The sequence below is a fragment of the Xyrauchen texanus genome, chromosome 7 (genome assembly GCF_025860055.1).
Source record: "Xyrauchen texanus isolate HMW12.3.18 chromosome 7, RBS_HiC_50CHRs, whole genome shotgun sequence".
In the NCBI taxonomy this organism is placed as follows: domain Eukaryota; kingdom Metazoa; phylum Chordata; class Actinopteri; order Cypriniformes; family Catostomidae; genus Xyrauchen; species Xyrauchen texanus.
Window position 1 is genome coordinate 2,203,501 of NC_068282.1, and position 22,290 is coordinate 2,225,790.

Here is a 22,290-nt window from a genome sequence, read left to right on the forward strand (position 1 = left end):
CAGGGAGGTATCGACCGGGCAGGGACAGGTTTCGATGGTCTGGGAGCTGGCCACCGGGCAAGGGTAGGTGCAGGAGGCCTGGGAGCTGGCCACAGGGCAAGGACAGGTTTGGGGGACCTGGGAGGAGGCCACTGGACAGGGACTGGGTCAGGAGGCCAGGGGGGAGGCCTCAGGACGGGAACAGGGTCAGAAGGCCTGGGTGGATGCCACAGGACAGGGACTGGGTCAGGGGGCCTGGGAAGAGGCCACGGGACTGGGACTGGGTCAGGAGGTCTGGGAAGAGGCCACAGGACAGGGACTGGGTCAGGGGGCCTGGGAAGAGGCCACAGGACGGGAACAGGGTCAGAAGCCCTGGGAGGAGGCCACAGGACAGGGACTGGGTCAGGAGGCCTGGGAGGAGGCCACAGGATAGAGGCCGGCTTTGGTGGCCTAGGAGATGGAGTGGCCACAGGGGAGGCCGGCGGAGCCGCGTGAGGCGGAGCCAAGGAGGACCTCTGAGACGGAGCCGAGGGAGGTGATGGCTCAGAAGGCCCAGAAGGCGGAGCTGAGGGAGGCTCAGGAGGTGGAGCTGAAGGAGGCTCAGGAGGCGGAGCCGAGGTAGGCGGCGCCATGGGAGGCTTTAGGAACGGAGACCAGGAAGGCTCTGGAGTCTCTGGGGGCAGAGACGTAGGAGGCTCTGAGGGTGGAGCCGTCGAAGGCTTGAGTGGCTCGAGAGGCGGAGCCGTAGGAGGCTCGGGAGGCTCTGGGGTGGAGCCGCAGAAGGCCCCGGAGGCGGAGCCGCAGGAGGCTCGAGAGGCTCTGGGGGCGGAGCCGTAGGAGGCTCAAGAGGCTCTGGGGCGGAGCTGTAGGAGACTCAGGGGCGGAGCCCTGGAAGGCTCGAGAGGCGGAGCCCTGGGTGGCTCGAGAGGCCTGGAAGGCGGAGCCCTGGAAGGCTCGAGAGGCGGAGCCCTGGGAGGCTCGAGAGGCTTGAGAGGCGGAGCCCCAGGAGGCTCGGGAGGAGGAGCTCTGGAAAGCTCGGGAGGCTTGAGAGACGGAGCCCTGGAAGACTCGAGAGACTTGAGAGGCGGAGCCCTGGGAGGCTTGAGAGGCTTGAGGGGCGGAGCCCTGGTAGGCTCGAGAGGCTTGAGAGGCGGAGCCCTGGCAGGCTCGAGAGGCTTGAGAGGTGGAGCTCTGGGAAGCTCGGAGGGCGGAGCTCTGGAAAGCTCGGGAGACTTGAGAGACGGAGCCCTGGAAGACTCGAGAGACTTGAGAGGCGGAGCCCTGGGAGGCTTGAGGGGCGGAGCCCTGGGAGGCTCGAGAGGCTTGAGGGGCGGAGCCCTGGAAGGCTCGAGAGGCTTGAGAGGTGGAGCCCTGGAAGGCTCGGGGGGCGGAGCTCTGGAAAGCTCGGGAGGCGGAGCTCTGGAAAGCTCAGGAAGCTCGGAAGGCGGGGCTCTGGAAAGCCCAGGAGGGCGGAGCTCGGGAAACTCGGAAGGCGGAGCTCTGGAAAGCTCGGGAAACTCGGAAGGCGGAGCTCTGGAAAGTTCGGGAGGAGGAGCCCTGGAAGACTCGAGAGACTTTAGAGACTTGGGAGGCGGAGCCCTGGTAGGCTCGAGAGGCGGAGCCCTCGAAGGCTCGGGAGGCTCTGGCTCTAGGACGGGCATGACCACTGGCGCTGGCTCTTGGACGGTCCTGGCTACAGGCGCTGGCTCAGGGACGGTCGAGGCTACAGGCGCTGGCTCAGGGACGGCCGAGGCCACAGGCGCTGGCTCAGGGACGGTCGAGGCTACAGGCGCTGGCTCAGGGACGGTCGAGGCTACAGGCACTGGCTCAGGGACGGTCGAGGCTACAGGCGCTGGCTCAGGGACATCTGAGGCTACAGGCACTGGCACACTGACGTTTGAGGCTATCGGCACTGGCTCACTGACGTCTGAGGCTACAGGCTCTGGCTGGGTTACCGTGGTATGTGCCGGCTTGGGTTCGCCGGGCGCTGAGGGCAGAGCCAAGGGGGGTTTAGGGCATGGGGCTGCGGCAGGCGGAGGCTGGAGTGCAGAGACCACTCCCTTTCTCCTCTTCCTTCGGGCTGATGCGACTGGCGAAGCTGGGATGCTGTTCCTGGTCAGCGTGGCTTCAGGCTCGCTGGCCGTGGCTGGCAAGGGCTCAGGCTCGCTGACCGTGGTTGACGAGGGCTCAGGCTCGCTGACGGTAGAGGCCGTAGGCGCTGGTTCGCTCACTGTGACACGCGTGGCCGCTGGCTCGCTCACTGTGACAAGCGTGGCTGCTGGCTCGCTCACTGTGACATGCGTGGCCACTAACTCGCTCACTGTGACATGCGTGGGCTCTGGCTCGCAGACCGGGGCAGGCGTGGGCTCTGGCTCGCAGACCGGGGCAGGCGTGGGCTCTGGCTCGCAGACCGGGGCCGGGAGGCAGAAGCCTGTCTTCTCCTCCTCCTACGGGTTGACGAAGTTGGCCGTGCAGGTTCAAGGGAAGCCATTGGCGTGGGGGGTTGTTCGCTGACAGAAGGGGCTGGTTTGATTGGGAGCGCTAGGGACGACTGGAGAGTCACCACCGTGGGTGGAGAGGTAGGGTCCTCCTCAACGACGCCCACGGTAAGCTGTGAGCCGCAAACTAGTGGGGTCGCCTCCAGGAAGTCGCAGAGCGTCCCGCCGTGCGTTGCCTGTGGCAACCGCTCCCTCAGCTCCGTGTTCAAATTGCCCCTAAAGAAGACCACCAAGGCTGAGTCCGGGAAGTCTGAGATACTCGCCAGGTTCAGGAAGTCGTGGATGTGGTCTTCTATAGGGCGGCTTAAGCAGAGCAGATTGTAGTTAGCTCGCTGAACTGCTGGATCCATTGTTTGTGGTCTATCGTTCTGTAACGCATGAGCAACGAGGCAGACGAGGAGATGCGGATCCAAACGCAGTTTAAACTTTATTTAATTAATAAACAGGTAAACACAAAGGAACGACCCACAATGGGGAAATCAAACATAAAAACTGTTAACTAAACACGATGTAAACAAACAGAGGACTAAAGTGAAAACTAAGAAATGCAAAAGTGACAAAAATGGCAAACAAAAGGGCAACAGTGAAACAAGACAGGGTATACATAACAGTGATTTTCTAGGTGTTACTAGGGTGTTCTGAGTGGTTGTTAGTGTCTTACTGTGTGGTTTCAAGGGTGTTCTGAGTGGTTTTTTTAAGTGGTTTCTATAGCATTGCTATGTTGTTACTAAAGCGTTCCGAATGGCTAGGGTGTTCTAGGTGGTTTTTAGTGTGTTGCTGTCTGGTTGCTAGGGTGTTCTAGGTGGTTGCTAGGGTGTTCTGAGTAATTGTTACTGTGTTTCTGTGTGGTTGCTAGGGTGTTCTGAGCAGTTGCCAGGCTGTTATGTGTGGTTGTTAGTGTAATGCTGTAATTTTGCTAGGGTATTCTAAGTGGTTGCTAAAGTAGTTTCCATAGCATTGCTATGTGGTAGTTTTTAGTGTTTTGCTGTGTGGATGCTAGGATGTTCTGAGCAGTTGCTAGGCTGTTTTGTGTTGCTGCTAGCGAGTCCAGGGTGGTTGTTAGTGTATTGCTGTGTTGTTATTAGGGTGTTCTGAGTGGTTGTTAGTATATTGCTGTGTTGTTGCTAGGGTGTTCTGAGTGGTTGTTAGGGTCTCCTTGGTGGTTGTTAGTGTATTGCTGTGTTGTTATTAGGGTGTTCTGAGTGGTTGCTAGGGTGTTCTGTATGGTTAATAGTGTATTGCTGTGTGGTTGCTAGGGTGTCCTGAGTGGTTGCTAAGGAGGTTTCCATAGCATTGCTATGTTGTTGATAAAGCATACCGAGAGTTGTTAGTGTGTTGTTATGCTGTTGTTAGGATTTTCTAGGTGGTTATTAGGGTGTTTGAGTGGTTGTTAGTGTCTTACTGTGTGGTTTCAAGGGTGTTCTGAGTGGTTTTTAAAAAAAAGGCCTTTATGTTCTTTAAGCAAAATATGATTTTGGATTTCATTCTTTTGGTTTTGGGGTGGAATATGACCTGGACATGTTCTTTACAGGTTTTTAAAAATTCACATTACCTTTTTAAAATATATATAAATAACCCCAAAACATCCAATGCCTCAACTTGTTTTTTCTACCTTTTGATCATAAAACCTAGCTATTCTGCCAAAACAGCGCATAATTTAAACATAACCAGAATCCATCACCATTCCCGGTCAGTCTAATGGCTCTCTACAAAAGATTCCACTTCAAGTGGACATCAGACAACAGCACAAAATGGAGGACAGTATTTTAGAGTCTAATGAATCTCTGCATGCAATTTCAGTACTGAACATATAATGCATTAAATCAACCATTCATTTTGAGATCTCATTTCTGCATTGACCCACTGAGCCAGTGAAAAGCTTAAGCTAGTCAATAAAATGCTACTAAATGACATTTTACATTCAGCGAGACATACTGACATTTTGTTTCCATTTTATCCACTTAAAACCACAGACTGAATATGTTTTGTAGTATTTATAAATGTGCAATTTTAAGTTTGTAGTTTGTATTTTTATTGATTTTGTTGGAAAATTGGCTGCTAAGCACATAAGGCCAATCCTCACAGTTATGGAGGTAAAACTAATTATTTTTGGCAAAGCGATACACTCTATGAGCTTTGTAAATGAGAAAAAGTGTTTTGTGCACTATTAATGATGTTGACAACCTTTCACTCCTTACTTTGACCTTTTATGACCTCTGCCTCCATCTTCATTTGGTAAATGGAATTGATGGTATTAGGACTCGAAACAAACTCTACACAAACATTTACGTATTTGGCAAATGTTTTTCTCCAAAGGAGAATGTTGTGCCACATTGCGCCGTTTTCAATATCTTGTGCCTTGGGTGCTGCGTGAATGGCCCCTACAGCCAAAATACCAACCATGTGCTGTGTAATCCAATGTTTATTTTCAACATAGTCTCATGACAATTCGTAATAACTGTACAAGATAATTTGAGTGATATGGCGAAAATCCTGAGATTTTGTATAGGTTGGATCGTACAAAAAGGAACAACTTTTACACCTTGTTATAATTTGTATGGGATCGCAAAATCTTATGATATAGTACAACTTGGCTCTTTCGAAACAGTATAAGATTGTGAAATTGTAAGATATCATAAGACTTGACTCACATGAAAAGGTACGACTTTTACACATTGTTATAATTTGTATGAGATGGCGAAATCGTTAGATTTTACCCCTCGTAATATTTTTGACGAAAACGTAAGATATCATAAGATTTGGCTCGTATGGAAGGTACGACTTTTACACCATGTAATAACTTGTATTAAATGGCGACATCGTAAGATATTGTGTAAGATTTGGCTCGTATGAAAAGTTACGACTTTTACACCACTTCAAAATTTGTATGAGATGGAGAAATCGTACGATATCATAAAACATGGCTCATACAATATGTACGGCTTTTACACGGTGTAATATCTTGTATTAGATGGCGAAATCGTAAGATATTGTAAGACTTGACTCACATGAAAAGGTACGTCTTTTACACCTCTTAAAAATTTGTATGAGATGGAGAAATCATACGATATCGTAAAACATGGCTTGTACGAAAAGGTATGACTTTTACACCTTGTAATTTATTTCTGAAATGACAAAAACGTAAGATATCGTAAAAATTGGCTCGTATGGAAGGTACGACTTTTACACCTCGTAATATTTTTTAAGATGACAAAATCGTAATATATCGTAAAAATCGGCTCGTATGGAAGGTACGTCTTACACCTCTTAAAAATTTGTATGAGATGGAGAAATCATACGATATCGTAAGATTTGGCTTGTACAATAAGGAACGACTTTTACACCTTGTAATGTATTTCTGAAATGACAAAAACTTAAGATATCGTAGAAATTGGCTCGTATGGAAGGTACGACTTTTACACCATGTAATATCTCGTATTAGATGGCTAATCATAACATATTATAAGACTTGGTTTTTACAAAAAGTTTTAACTTATACACCTCTTAATAATTAGTATGAGATGGTGAAATCGTAAGATATCGTAAAACTTGGCTCCTACAAAAGTTACGGCTTTTATGCCATGTAATAACTTGTATTAGATGGCGAAATTGTAAGATATTGTAAGACTTGACTCGCTCGAAAAGGAACAACTTTTACACATCGTAATATTTTTTTTGAGATGCCGAAATCATAAGATTTCGTAAGATTTGGCTCGTACGATAAGGAACGACTTTTACACCTCGTAATTTATTTCTGAGATGACGAAATCGTAAGATATCGTAAAAATTGTCTCGTATGGAAGGTACGACTTTTACACCATGTAATAGCTCGTATTAGATGGTGAAATCGTAAGATATCATTAGACTTGGCTCTTACGAAAAGTTACGACTTTTACACCTCTTATTAATTAGTTTGAGATTGAGAAATCGTAAGATATCCTAAGACTTGACTCACACGAAAAGTTACGACTTTTACACCTCTTATTAATTAGTATGAGATTGAGAAATCATAAGATATCGTAAAACTTGGCTCCTACAAAATTTACGGCTTTTATGCCATGTAATATCTCATATTAGATGGCGAAATCGTAAGATATTGTAAGACTTGACTCGCTCGAAAAGGAACGACTTTTACACATCGGAATATTTTTTTTGAGATGACGCAATCGTAAGATATCGTAAGATTTGGCTCGTACGATAAGGAACGACTTTGACACCTCGTAATTTTTTTCTGAGATGACGAAATCGTAAGATATTGTAAAAATTGTCTCGTATGGAAGGTACGACTTTTACACCATGTAATATCTTGTATTAGATGGCAAAATCGTAACATATCATAAGACATGGCTCTTATGAAAAGTTACGACTTTTACACCTCTTATTAATTAGTATGAGATGGAGAAATCGTAAGATATCGTAAGAATTGACGCACACGAATAGGTACAACTTTTACACCACGTAATTTTTTTTTGAGATGACAAAATCGTAAGATATCGTACGAATTGGCTCATATGTAAAGGTACAACTTTTACACCTCTTATTAATTAGTATGAGATTGAGAAATCGTAAGATATCTTAAGACTTGACTCACACGAAAATTTACGATTTTTACACCTCTTATTAATTAGTATGAGATTGAGAAATCGTAAGATATTGTAAGACTTGACTCGCATGAAAAGGAACGAGTTTTACACCTCGTAATATTTTTTTTCGAGATGACGAAATCGTATGATATCATAAGATTTCGCTCGTATGGAAGGTACGAATTTTACACCATGTAATATCTCGTATTAGATGGCGAATTCATAAAATATTGTAAGATTTGGCTCTCACGAAAAGTTACGACTTTTACACCTCTTATTAATTAGTATGAGATGGAGAAATCATACGATATCGTAAAACATGGCTCGTACAAAAGTTATGGCTTTTACACAGTGTAATAACTTGTATTAGATGGCGAAATCGTAAGATATTGTAAGACTTGACTCGCACGAAAAGGTACGACTTTTACATCTCGTAATATTTTTTTTGAGATGACAAAATCATAAGATATCGTAAGATTTGGCTCGTATGGAAAGGTACGACTTTTACACCTCTTATTAATTAGTATGAGATGGAGAAATCGTAAGATATCGTAAGACTTGACTCACACGAATAGGTATGACTTTTACACATCGTAATATTTTTTTTGAGATGACGAAATCGTAAGATATCATACGACTTGGCTCATATGTAAAGGTACAACTTTTACACCTCTTATTAATTAGTATGAGATTGAGAAATCGTAAGATATCTTAAGACTTGACTCACACGAAAATTTACAATTTTTACACCTCTTATTAATTAGTATGAGATTGAGAAATCGTAAGATATTGTAAGACTTGACTCGCATGAAAAGGAACGAGTTTTACACCTCGTAATATTTTTTTTCGAGATGACGAAATCGTAAGATATCATAAGATTTGTCTCGTATGGAAGGTACGAATTTTACACCATGTAATATCTCGTATTAGATGGCGAAATCATAAGATATTGTAAGATTTGGCTCTTACGAAAAGTTACGACTTTTACACCTCTTATTAATTAGTATGAGATGGAGAAATCATACGATATCGTAAAACATGGCTCGTACAAAAGTTACGGCTTTTACACCGTGTAATAACTTGTATTAGATGGCGAAATCTTTAGATATTGTACGACTTGACTCGCACGAAAAGGTACGACTTTTACACCTCTTATTAATTAGTATGAGATGGAGAAATCGTAAGATATCGTAAGACTTGACTCACACGAATAGGTATGACTTTTACACATCGTAATATTTTTTTTGAGATGACGAAATCGTAAGATATCGTACGACTTGGCTCATATGTAAAGGTACAAATTTTACACCTTTTAATAATTTGTAATACAAATGTAATGTAATGCAGTGTAATTATTTCTGCAATACAAATTAATGATATATGTCAGTAACCTGTAATGCACTTCCCTCGTCTCGTTCCAAACCCTAATGTTACATCCATGGTACACAACATCTATTTTCCTATTCAAATCGTGGTTAGGTTTGTCGGTTTGTTGGTTCGTTTAATTTTCTCTATGGGAGTAAAGGTTGTACCATTTTGAACGAGCCAACTCGTACAATTATTTTTTTTTTTAATTATTATTGTGCCATTTAATATTATTATTACCACTTGTCATTAGACGAGGTTGATTACGCCAGCAAAATTGGTTACGTTTTTGTTTGTTGTCGATGTTGTGTAGCTTCGGCTGTGACAGAACTGTTCTGGTTTCATTGTAAACAGAAACCTTTTCTGCTGAAATAAATCTGTGCATCAGGGGGTGAGTGCATATATTCCATCTCCCAGAGAAGACAAAAAAGCCATTAGGTTCCATTTTCCTCCTTGAGTAGAAAGAGCTGGAGAGATCTTTTTTCATTAGAGAGAGAGAGAGAGAGAGAGAGAGAGAGGTGGGTTAGAGAGCCAGAAGACTGATAGAAGAGAAATAGAGAACAGGGAGGAGTGAAAGAGCTTGAGTGAATGAACATGGCAGATGGATAAAAGGAAAACTGCTTTGAATGGAATGACATCTGTACGAAGAGCTTTTTAAAGTACATCAAACAATTAGAAAGGCTCTCATCGAAACGTCTCTAAACGTCTTTATGTTTCTGATGAATGTTGATGATGAAGAGTAAATTATATTTCATGCATGTTGGTTTAGCTAAACCAGAAGGTTACTGCTTCCGAAAAGCTAAACGGGTATGTAGATCTACAGTACAAAGGGTTTCAAAGGTCTGAGACGGTTGCGTCAATTGTTCTTCTAGTTACATTATCAGCACAACCATTTTTGAAAACTGAAGTGTCTCTTTTGCTTTAATGACCGCATGCTCTGGAGGTGACATGAACAAATCGAAAACATGATGATCATGTTCTCTAGAACGTTCCGAAGAGCATCTTGTTTGTTTCAATGGAAGCAAGAAAACGTGACCGTCTGTACCATGTTACCTACATTTGATTAATAACCTAGAAATAATGCATACTTGCGTCATTTAAAATGCTGTTGATGTACATGTATCAAGATCCGAACACTTTGTGTAGTTTGAGGTTAACATTATATTTTGAATCTCACGTGGTGTCTGACATTTGGACCCCTCTGTATGTTGATAACTATGATGTAGATTTGCCCCCGAGTGAGGCTTTTAAACAGGGTCTGACCCGTCTTTAATCCCATCATGTTATCCATGCTAACTAGGTTTAGTGTTGGTTGAGAGAGAGGCTTGTTTTTCTATGTGGAGATGTTTGTTGCACTCGCCTGGAGCTGGATTAAAGAAACATTCTTAAGAATAAAAATGTTCTTAACTACTGTTTTCGTCTTACTTTCTAACTTCACCTCCTGAGACTCGAGCGTGACTGCTGTGTGCATTTTCCATTTCCCAATTTGATTTGTAACTAGTAGCAGCTAATAAACCAGGACATAAAATAACAAATATCTAAACCAAATAGTTTTCCTAAAAATGTATGTGCACATACAGTACGTGGACAATGAGACTTTTGACATTTTAAATAATACCAAGCTATAGAAAGTTCAAATAGTATTGATTATTCATGTCTTTAAGACATTACATACATCACATCAGAAATTAGCATAATTAATTCAGATTCAAAGTAACGTCCAGCATCATCCAATCACTGCCAACCATGTTAAAATAAATGATCCATTATAAATGGTGAATCTATGTACTGATGATCATCGTCCCATGTGTGTCAAACATGTTGAGTGATCCAAACATCATCTGCAGCCTGAAACTGAACTTTTGATCAGATTTTAGGAGTGAACACACTTAACTGCATAGAGAGCTATAGGATGCTCCCTTGCTCCCTATTTAGTGGAAAACTCCAGTGTGCTGTCTGTCTGCACTGGTCTCAGAACAGTTATAGGAGAGATATAGGATGCTCCCTTGCTCCCTATTTAGTGCACGACTTAACCTCCAGTGTGCTGTCTGTCTGCACTGGTCTCAGAACAGTTATAGGAGAGCTATAGGATGCTCCCTTGCTCCCTATTTAGTGCATGACTTAACCTCCAGTGTGCTGTCTGTCTGCACTGGTCTCAGAACAGTTATAGGAGAGCTATAGGATGCTCCCTTGCTCCCTATTTAGTGCATGACTTAACCTCCAGTGTGCTGTCTGTCTGCACTGGTCTCAGAACAGTTATAGAGAGATATAGGATGCTCCCTTGCTCCCTATTTAGTGAATGACTTAACCTCCAGTGTGCTGTCTGTCTGCACTGGTCTCAGAACAGTTATAGAGAGCTATAGGATGCTCCCTTGCTCCCTATTTAGTGAATGACTTAACCTCCAGTGTGCTGTCTGTCTGCACTGGTCTCAGAACAGTTATAGAGAGATATAGGATGCTCCCTTGCTCCCTATTTAGTGAATGACTTAACCTCCAGTGTGCTGTCTGTCTGCACTGGTCTCAGAACAGTTATAGAGAGCTATAGGATGCTCCCTTGCTCCCTATTTAGTGCACGACTTAACCTCCAGTGTGCTGTCTGTCTGCACTGGTCTCAGAACTGTTATAGAGAGCTATAGGATGCTCCCTTGCTCCCTATTTAGTGAATGACTTAACCTCCAGTGTGCTGTCTGTCTGCACTGGTCTCAGAACAGTTATAGAGAGATATAGGATGCTCCCTTGCTCCCTATTTAGTGCACGACTTAACCTCCAGTGTGCTGTCTGTCTGCACTGGTCTCAGAACTGTTATAGAGAGCTATAGGATGCTCCCTTGCTCCCTATTTAGTGAATGACTTAACCTCCAGTGTGCTGTCTGTCTGCACTGGTCTCAGAACAGTTATAGAGAGATATAGGATGCTCCCTTGCTCCCTATTTAGTGAATGACTTAACCTCCAGTGTGCTGTCTGTCTGCACTGGTCTCAGAACAGTTATAGAGAGCTATAGGATGCTCCCTTGCTCCCTATTTAGTGAATGACTTAACCTCCAGTGTGCTGTCTGTCTGCACTGGTCTCAGAACAGTTATAGAGAGATATAGGATGCTCCCTTGCTCCCTATTTAGTGAATGACTTAACCTCCAGTGTGCTGTCTGTCTGCACTGGTCTCAGAACAGTTATAGAGAGCTATAGGATGCTCCCTTGCTCCCTATTTAGTGCACGACTTAACCTAAAGTGTGCTGTCTGTCTGCACTGGTCTCAGAACAGTTATAGAGAGCTATAGGATGCTCCCTTGCTCTCTATTTAGTGCACGACTTAACCTCCAGTGTGCTGTCTGTCTGCACTGGTCTCAGAACAGTTATAGGAGAGCTATAGGATGCTCCCTTGCTCCCTATTAAGTGCATGACTTAACCTCCAGTGTGCTGTCTGTCTGCACTGGTCTCAGAACAGTTATAGAGAGCTATAGGATGCTCCCTTGCTCTCTATTTAGTGCACGACTTAACCTCCAGTGTGCTGTCTGTCTGCACTGGTCTCAGAACAGTTATAGGAGAGCTATAGGATGCTCCCTTGCTCCCTATTTAGTGAATGACTTAACCTCCAGTGTGCTGTCTGTCTGCACTGGTCTCAGAACAGTTATAGGAGAGATATAGGATGCTCCCTTGCTCCCTATTTAGTGCACGACTTAACCTCCAGTGTGCTGTCTGTCTGCACTGGTCTCAGAACAGTTATAGAGAGCTATAGGATGCTCCCTTGCTCCCTATTTAGTGAATGACTTAACCTCCAGTGTGCTGTCTGTCTGCACTGGTCTCAGAACAGTTATAGAGAGATATAGGATGCTCCCTTGCTCCCTATTTAGTGAATGACTTAACCTCCAGTGTGCTGTCTGTCTGCACTGGTCTCAGAACAGTTATAGAGAGCTATAGGATGCTCCCTTGCTCCCTATTTAGTGCACGACTTAACCTCCAGTGTGCTGTCTGTCTGCACTGGTCTCAGAACAGTTATAGGAGAGCTATAGGATGCTCCCTTGCTCCCTATTTAGTGCATGACTTAACCTCCAGTGTGCTGTCTGTCTGCACTGGTCTCAGAACAGTTATAGAGAGATATAGGATGCTCCCTTGCTCCCTATTTAGTGAATGACTTAACCTCCAGTGTGCTGTCTGTCTGCACTGGTCTCAGAACAGTTATAGAGAGCTATAGGATGCTCCCTTGCTCCCTATTTAGTGAATGACTTAACCTCCAGTGTGCTGTCTGTCTGCACTGGTCTCAGAACAGTTATAGAGAGATATAGGATGCTCCTTGCTCCCTATTTAGTGAATGACTTAACCTCCAGTGTGCTGTCTGTCTGCACTGGTCTCAGAACAGTTATAGAGAGCTATAGGATGCTCCCTTGCTCCCTATTTAGTGCACGACTTAACCTCCAGTGTGCTGTCTGTCTGCACTGGTCTCAGAACTGTTATAGAGAGCTATAGGATGCTCCCTTGCTCCCTATTTAGTGAATGACTTAACCTCCAGTGTGCTGTCTGTCTGCACTGGTCTCAGAACAGTTATAGAGAGATATAGGATGCTCCCTTGCTCCCTATTTAGTGCACGACTTAACCTCCAGTGTGCTGTCTGTCTGCACTGGTCTCAGAACTGTTATAGAGAGCTATAGGATGCTCCCTTGCTCCCTATTTAGTGAATGACTTAACCTCCAGTGTGCTGTCTGTCTGCACTGGTCTCAGAACAGTTATAGAGAGATATAGGATGCTCCCTTGCTCCCTATTTAGTGAATGACTTAACCTCCAGTGTGCTGTCTGTCTGCACTGGTCTCAGAACAGTTATAGAGAGCTATAGGATGCTCCCTTGCTCCCTATTTAGTGAATGACTTAACCTCCAGTGTGCTGTCTGTCTGCACTGGTCTCAGAACAGTTATAGAGAGATATAGGATGCTCCCTTGCTCCTATTTAGTGAATGACTTAACCTCCAGTGTGCTGTCTGTCTGCACTGGTCTCAGAACAGTTATAGAGAGCTATAGGATGCTCCTTGCTCCCTATTTAGTGCACGACTTAACCTAAAGTGTGCTGTCTGTCTGCACTGGTCTCAGAACAGTTATAGAGAGCTATAGGATGCTCCCTTGCTCTCTATTTAGTGCACGACTTAACCTCCAGTGTGCTGTCTGTCTGCACTGGTCTCAGAACAGTTATAGGAGAGCTATAGGATGCTCCCTTGCTCCCTATTAAGTGCATGACTTAACCTCCAGTGTGCTGTCTGTCTGCACTGGTCTCAGAACAGTTATAGAGAGCTATAGGATGCTCCCTTGCTCTCTATTTAGTGCACGACTTAACCTCCAGTGTGCTGTCTGTCTGCACTGGTCTCAGAACAGTTATAGGAGAGCTATAGGATGCTCCCTTGCTCCCTATTTAGTGAATGACTTAACCTCCAGTGTGCTGTCTGTCTGCACTGGTCTCAGAACAGTTATAGGAGAGATATAGGATGCTCCCTTGCTCCCTATTTAGTGCATGACTTAACCTCCAGTGTGCTGTCTGTCTGCACTGGTCTCAGAACAGTTATAGAGAGCTATAGGATGCTCCCTTGCTCCCTATTTAGTGAATGACTTAACCTCCAGTGTGCTGTCTGTCTGCACTGGTCTCAGAACAGTTATAGAGAGATATAGGATGCTCCCTTGCTCCCTATTTAGTGAATGACTTAACCTCCAGTGTGCTGTCTGTCTGCACTGGTCTCAGAACAGTTATAGAGAGCTATAGGATGCTCCCTTGCTCCCTATTTAGTGCACGACTTAACCTCCAGTGTGCTGTCTGTCTGCACTGGTCTCAGAACAGTTATAGAGAGCTATAGGATGCTCCCTTGCTCTCTATTTAGTGAATGACTTAACCTCCAGTGTGCTGTCTGTCTGCACTGGTCTCAGAACAGTTATAGGAGAGCTATAGGATGCTCCCTTGCTCCCTATTTAGTGCACGACTTAACCTCCAGTGTGCTGTCTGTCTGCACTGGTCTCAGAACAGTTATAGAAGAGTTATAGGATGCTCCCTTGCTCCCTATTTAGTGAATGACTTAACCTCCAGTGTGCTGTCTGTCTGCACTGGTCTCAGAAAAGTTATAGAAGAGCTGTAGGATGCTCCCTTGCTCCCTATTTAGTGAATGACTTAACCTCCAGTGTGCTGTCTGTCTGCACTGGTCTCAGAACAGTTATAGAGAGCTATAGGATGCTCCTTTGCTCCCTATTTAGTGAATGACTTAACCTCTAGTGTGCTGTCTGTCTACACTGGTCTCAGAACAGTTTGAATGCACCTTATATTCATCCTAACTCCGTATAAAGACTCTGAAAGACACATTTATCAGTTTTTGGATGACAGATGTGATAATGCACAGTTAATATAGGAATGCATTTACTGATGTTAATGAATAGAACTGTATTTTATACAGTGATAACAAAATTAAATATAGCAAAATTTATATTAAAATGAAGCGAAATGGCCTACAGATGTGTTACAGTTTAAAGTTATTTAAAATAACTTTTGAGGGAATAATGTATTCCAGGCCAACGCGGAGCGGCAGTGGGAGAGAGAGAGAAAAAAAAACACTTACTCTCTGGTTCTCCGATACGCCGTAGCTTGGTCTCCGGCCACTCCTCCACCCTCTAACGGACGACAGCCGTGCCTCCCCGGGTGGATCAGAGGCAGACCTCCGGTCCCTGGCGGACGGAACGCCCCACCGTGTTCTCGAGGAACAGAACGGGTCCCGCCCAGTCGGCCTTTATCCCTCTCGGAGGCTTGATTAGCCTGATAAGGGACCGGGTGTGTAGAATCACGACCCGGCCCTCTGACCTGTCACACCTTAATTCTAAAACATTATTCAAACTTTTAACATCATTCGGGTCAAAAGAGAACAGATTAAAACATTTGAATATCAACGAAATGCATCATACTAACGTTCCACCCGTATTACAACCACCAGTCTTAGCATCTTGCTGTATCAAATTAGCCTGACCACTTTACTGTACAAATATATGAAAAAGGGCCCAAAAAAAAGATGTTCAAGCATGATAGAAAGTTGTGTACTAAAGTAAAAAGCAATGAGAGGACGTGCATTTCTGTGAGGAGTTTTACCATTGGCCGGGGTGAAGCCGAAAACCCCAAAACGCCTTTAAAAGTGGTAAATTCACTGTAACGTGTCTCGAGTGGCTTTTATAAATGGTGGTGATACTGCATTCCTTATATTACAAAGTTTTGATAAAAAGTTTATTATATAATTGGAATTAAAGTAATATAGCAACTTCATTAACTGAAGATTCTATCAATTATATATGTGTGGTCAAGGTGCGCGATTATCAGCATTTTAAAACGGCTTCGACTGTGCCTCATCCACTCAGAATTTAGAGCTGGACTCTGTTTTATAATAATAAATTGGATTTCAAAGCTAAAAAACACATGCAACTTAATCATTTGGACAACTTATCAGATGTGAATTTGGTATGCAACATGCATAATTAATGAAATGTCACATGTCAATGAAATTTGAAGGGCAATCAAAGAGTAACAATTAAAACGTAATTAGCATAAGGATATTTCACCACAGAATACGTTTTTACAATTATGCATTAAAGTATGTTTTCTTGAATATTGAAAAAGGCTTTTGTTGCTTAATTCAGAATAAAATACACAATGCATGTAGGCATTATGTCAAATAAGTGCATTCAAATTGGCAGACAAATCAGAAGTGTTTCATATTGATCATTTATTGAAAGTTTGCACAGTACATATTATTATAATCAGTAAAAACGTCAAACTCATAAAATAGCCATATCATATGTTGTTGGAAGCTTATTTCAGCCTATTTGTTTTGCTCACAAACAAAAATATAGTGAGTAATAGTAGCAATTGTATGTCTTTGGCATACATGCTACATGTAAACAGGTGTTGCTTATAAGCAGCGTCTTCACTTATAACATCCTGAAACATAAACAGAACATAAAAAACCTTTACTTATGGTGCGTTCACATACAACGCGATGCGAGCGTTTCGCGCGGCACGATTACATACAAAGTCAATGCAAAGATGCGGAAAGATGCGAATGAAGCGTCGGGTGGTGCAAATGACTCGAACATGCAAAATCGCTTCGTTCGCATATTCGCGCGAGTTTACATTTTTCAACTCGAGCGAGAAATTGTCGCGAAAGCCTATCAGCTTTGAGATTGTCCGGATGTCACTGACGTACTGGCGTAGTAGCAGAAGAAACCTGGAAAAATGGATGTAAACATTGTTGTAGCGGTGTGTGTGTGTGAGCACCCGGAATTGTATGACACAACGTCATACATGTACCTGACGAAAAAAGACGTCGCTTGGAGGAAAGTGAGCGAGGAAGTCGGACTTCCCGGTAAGTTCTGAAAATATGCGCGTCTACTTGATTCCAGCTATTGGTTGTACTTTACTATGAACCAAGTCGAAGAAGCCCCTCCTCCTGTCCTTTACTGGAAAATAATAGGGAATACTCGCAGGTTCGCGTTACTCGCGTAACGCGAGTTTAAACACACATTTATAATCCAGCGGTCAAACTCGGACGCGCAATGCAAGGTGAAACGTATCTTTTGCGTTGTATGTGAATGCATGTGAAAGGAGATTATCTTTTAAAGCCCGCACACACATGACATAATGTGCTATCTGGCTAAAAACACGTTAGCTTTCCTGGATCAGATGACTTAATTGGATATTATGAAGTCACGGAACGTTAAACCAATCGTATTAGGATTCAGTTTGCTGCAGCCAGAGGTGGAAGTCATCCAAATATGGGCAGAGAGGATCATTCACTCTAGTTACACATGTCCAGCAGGAGATGGTGCCAAGTACATAAAACAGACTCAATGATGACTCAAATGACACAGAATGGAACTGAATGAGATCTCGTTACTCATGCCTGCATGCTGTGGAGAGAGAGCAAACATTTAGCCATTGTTGTGTAATTAGTTCTTATGTACAATTATTATGTTTTATTTGTTTGGAGAAGTTTTTGTCCACTAGGATAAATTATATTTGTAATGCTATAACTTTTGATCGCTTTGTTGTATCAATACAACAGTTTACTCGGTTACAGGTGACGCGATTGGGAACAACAGCAGTTTTTCAGAGCCACTTTATTTAATGTCGAATCAGAAAAAATAAGAAAAAAGTTACATTTGTGGCTAATTGTTTTTTTTTTTGGCAGTTTTTTAGGCTGAGAGTCTTATAATTAACATAACCTATATCATTAAAATAAAAAATAAAAAAATTATAATTAAGCCAAAGAATTGACACTCTGTTTTATTTATAATTTTTTTTTGTCAAGCTCTAAGCCTTTAATTTTAGGTATGCCACTGTAACAGGAAAACTATAAAAGCACCCTCAGAGCGTAAAGGGTTCATTTGATGTTCATGTTTTAAAATCTTGAAACTTATTTCCTTTTATTTCCATTTATGTAGTCCATTTCTGTAATGCACACTCAGTAGCGTACACTGTATGGGCGGCTGGGCTTGTGAACATAGTAATGGTTTTGCGGGCCTGGTAGATTTATCACCGCTTGAATGAACCGGACTGTGGTCGGTACTGAACCAGAAATAGCCTGAAGATGATGGCCTGCCCAAACTCACCGGCTATTTGTGGACGTTCGGCTTTCGAGCAGCTTTAATCAAATGTATTTGTGTTGAATTCCTCCCAAGTTTTCTACATAAATGCCCACAGAAACGGTCTGGCTTTTCCAGAACATGTAGAGAAGGAACTCGAGAATGGGCAACAGCAGATCAAAAATGTTTTTTCCTCAAAACGGATGGAACGCTGTGTTGATTAATCATGTAAAGTGAAAGATATATTTGCATCACGGCACAATTCAAGGATTACATTTGTAGCGGAAATGCTTTATGGAACTATTAATATCTTTTATTTTCTTTCCTCCATAGCCATTCAAAGAGCATAATAGAATACATTTCCTGCAAGGAATATTACACCGATGATTGATGCAACTGTGAAACCACCAGAAACATTGTGCTGTTCAATAGACCCTGTGAAATCTGGCCTCTGAAAAATAAAAGAGAGAGAGAAAGAGAAAGAACCACCCCTGGTTCTTAAACAGCTTTCTTTTCACCTTTGCGATTATTTATTTTCAAATAGTCCTTCAGGGTAATGTACCATTTTCTTATTTCACAGCGCTATTTCCCATAAATGAGAGGAAGGCGCGATAAATCAAGAGGCAAACACAGACTTGCGCAAAAGCTGCGAGAGCGCTCAAGATTTATGTAACACATTCATGTTTTCCACTTCTTCTCTTTAGTGCTGTACTGTGAAAGGCTGCCTAATAAAAGCCCCTATTAATATTTCCTGTTGCCTAGCAACGGCAGGCAGCAAGTAATAGCATTCCGTGGAAAAATAGATGACCGGGCCGATAAGGAAAAATTCAATTCTTTTATTATCTCTCGGGAGAAGGTGCCTTATTTCCTTCTGCGCAATGTGATATGAGTGCAGGCTTGTATATTAAGAAATGTTTTAAAGAAATAGAAGTTATTTTCCAATTTCATTATATCACAAAATGGAAAGGGGGTGGGAAAAAGAGGGAAAAGAATCCCAGTTTTTTTCCACAAAGAAGTTATCTCTGTCCTTTAATAAAGTCCATTAGGCTCAAGATTGTGCTAATCAAGATGTAATTGACTGATTTAATTTAGTTCTTGGTCAGCGTTTAAAAATATGAAGCTTTAGGTTGCGTTGCAGGAGCTGATTTAATAAATTCACATTTATACCATTTGTTTTCTTTGCAATCAAATACTAGAAATGATACAGGTCGATATGATTAAAAACAATACTAATACTACTATTAAATGGATGATTTCTGATGATTAAAAGGGTTAAAATAGTCCTTTAACAGTTTTATTTTAAAGCCATTGTTGTTAACATGAAATAGAAATGGATTATTTTGTTTTGGTTTATGGATTTTAGCAATTACAAAACACGATCGTAAGGGCCCATGTGTCCTGTCCTAACGATTTGCTAAAACAGTTTTGTTTTTTCACTTATGAATTCGTTTGAAAGGATCCTTGATATTAAAAAAAGATGTTTCAGATGTGTACAATGCACAAATATGGGAATAATTCTCTGCTAAATAATTGTATATCAATGTGGTGGAACAATTTAAACTACAAAAAATTTATTTTCTAAAACACACCATTTAATATGCATATTGTATATCTGTTTGACCATACATAAATCATACATTACATCAATTTAGTATGTTTCCAGACATCTGCAACAATGTCTGTATTATTAGTAGCACTTTTTGTTGAACCCTTTAAGCTCTGAAGGTGTTTTAAAGATTTCCTGTTGCAGTGGCATACCAAAAATTAAAGGCTTATAACTCAAAAAATCCAACCAAAACAACAACAACAACAACAACAACAACAAAAAACAATGAAGGTCAAGTGTTTGGTAACATTGTAAAGATATATATATATATATAAAACTTTTGTTTTGTTCCCAATCATGCCAACTGTGTCTGAGAAATTGTTTGTGTTGATACGACAAAGCAATAAACGTTAAATTACAAAAATAATTTATCCAATTAAAGGTGTCCAAAAACACCTCAATGTGTCCAAAAGCCTCTCCAAACAAATAAAAGATAATAATTGTACATAAGAACTAATTCCACATGCAAACACAACAATGACTAAAGGTTTGCATAGCATGCAGACATGATTTTAGGAATGAGATTTCACAGAATGAGTTTCATTCTGTGTCATTTGAGTCATCATTGAGTCTGTGTCGTGTATTTGGCGCCATCTCCTGGTGGCCATATGTAACATTGTGCTTCATGTGGATTATCTAATGATCTATACATCTGATTATCTTGTGTGTGGACTCGTTTGAAAGATAATCACCTCCTCTAAATATTAATATGTGATTTTTATTTCCGTTTATTGTTCGTGAAGTTATAAGAAAAAAACGCGGCATTTAAGCAACCCCAACATAATTGTCAAGACTATACTCGCTATATTTTCCTCTGTGAGTAAATCAAATCGGCTGGTTGTATTTTACTTTTTGAGATCTTTCCATCAACATATGACACATGACCATCTGATCAGTTTGATGTTTTTACTTATTATAATAATATGTCAATTACAATTTTTTTAATACATTATCAAAACAGAATACTTCCGATTTGTCTGCAACTTTCAAAGCACTTGTTCAGTTTTGGTCATAATGTCTACATGCATTGAAAAGTAGCACTTATAAACTTTCAAACGACACCTAATTTGTGTTGGTCAAGACTGTTTATGAATATTTAATAAAAAACGAACAATTCTCGCGGGCACATTCGAGCTTAAAGTGTTAAAATAGGGCAGTTATGATATATGAGCTATTCTGAAAGCGTTACTCTCATTTGCATTTTTATTATTTTTTTATGGCTAGCATAAGAAATGCTTTATTTTGTTTTGTACATATAGATGTACATATTTGTCTTTAATACGCTGCATCACAGCTACAGAATGTGATGGAATAATTTATACAACAAATATTTAAATTTTGCAAAATTTAATTAATTTGCAATTACATTTAAATCATACTAACGACATCAAATAACATTAGTGTGTTTCCAAACAAAAGCTGTATGCAAATATGCAGCAATGTGTCATTAGTGGTGCTGCTGCTGTTTTATTACAAATATGAGATTCTAAGAGAGTTTTTTATGCGTTTGTTATTGTTTTGTTCTTGTTTAGTCATTGTCTTTTAATTGTGTACTGGAAAAGGTGAAGCAGTACTGGGAAGGACATTAGTTGTTGCTTGGAAACATGCTGATTTGATTTGAAGTCAGCATATCTATAGTATATCCACATTGTCCTTATCAGAGAGAGAGAGACATTGAAGTGTCTGTCTGATACAGCGGGACGACTGATAAAGGCCTGCTTTATGTATCTCATTTTGTCACAGCAAACTATATCTTATCAAAGCATGAAATCACGTCCATATACCTGTGCACTGTATCTGGACAAACATCAGCTGACTGTGGCTCATTCTGAACTCCGTACGAGAGGAGAGGAGGAAGTGAGGCTGGTGTACCTCCAGACATTATGCTAATGACTAACCGCTCATTCAGACGTCAAGACATTTAATGGAGTTCTTTATATTAAAATAGACACAAATGAGACACGTGACAATGCAAAACTTGAGATAATTTATGGGTTTAGTCTCTGCTTTTTACGTCAAAACGATGATACAAGAAAACCGTGATTACTGAGTGTGGCAGGGCGAAGGGCGGGGCCGGGTCGTGATTCTGCACATCTGGCCCCTAGTCAGGCTAATTAGCCCTCGAGAGGGATAAAGGCCGACCGAAGATGGCAATGCGACAGAGAGATAGATTCATGGACAGCTGTCCGACACCTGTGTGTGTGTGTGTGTGTTTGTCTTTTTGGTTGAGTTTTATATTAAAATATTATTTATAATCTCAAGCCGGATCTCGCCACCTCCTTTCCATGAATCCCTTTACCATCCACCCCAAACAGAGCATCCCGGCCGCCTGGAAGCGGAGGAACGGCCGCCGACTGCGAGGGGAGGTAGGGCTCCCAACCAACCGCCTGGAGCAGTTACCGCTGCCAGGGGCAGGGGAGACCCCTACCGTCCACCAAAAATGTGGTGGGACGTTCCGTCCACCAGGGGTCCACCGATCCGTCTGGGGAGGCACGGCTGTCTCCGGTTACACATGTAACCTCAGTTCCCTGAGATGACGGGAACGAGACATTGCTGAAAGTAAGCACTATGGGGAGTCCCCTTCTTCACGACCTTGCTCACGACCCCTGGCGGGGCCGAGACACCATTGCCAATCCTCTGATTGGCAATGGTGTCTTAGCCCCACCCCTTCAGGCGC

General features: G+C 42.2%; 1 protein-coding gene and 1 long non-coding RNA gene across 10 annotated transcripts in view; one reads left to right on the plus strand and one right to left on the minus strand.

Moving 5' to 3' along the window:
* Nucleotides 1–22,290, plus strand: part of LOC127646471 (TOX high mobility group box family member 2-like) — a 187,224-nt gene that overhangs the window by 109,899 nt on the left and 55,035 nt on the right. The gene's annotated exons all lie outside the window — the stretch shown is intronic.
* Nucleotides 10,424–14,248, minus strand: LOC127646479 (uncharacterized). 5 transcript variants are annotated; one of them, XR_007970937.1, is made up of 3 exons: nt 14,015–14,248; nt 12,194–12,558; nt 10,424–10,734 (listed from the first exon to the last, which is right to left on the minus strand). It is a non-coding gene; the product is annotated as an uncharacterized LOC127646479 (long non-coding RNA). The 5 variants fall into 5 exon arrangements; XR_007970941.1 differs by lacking the exon at nt 14,015–14,248 and adding an exon at nt 13,286–13,347; XR_007970938.1 differs by lacking the exon at nt 14,015–14,248 and adding an exon at nt 13,104–13,215.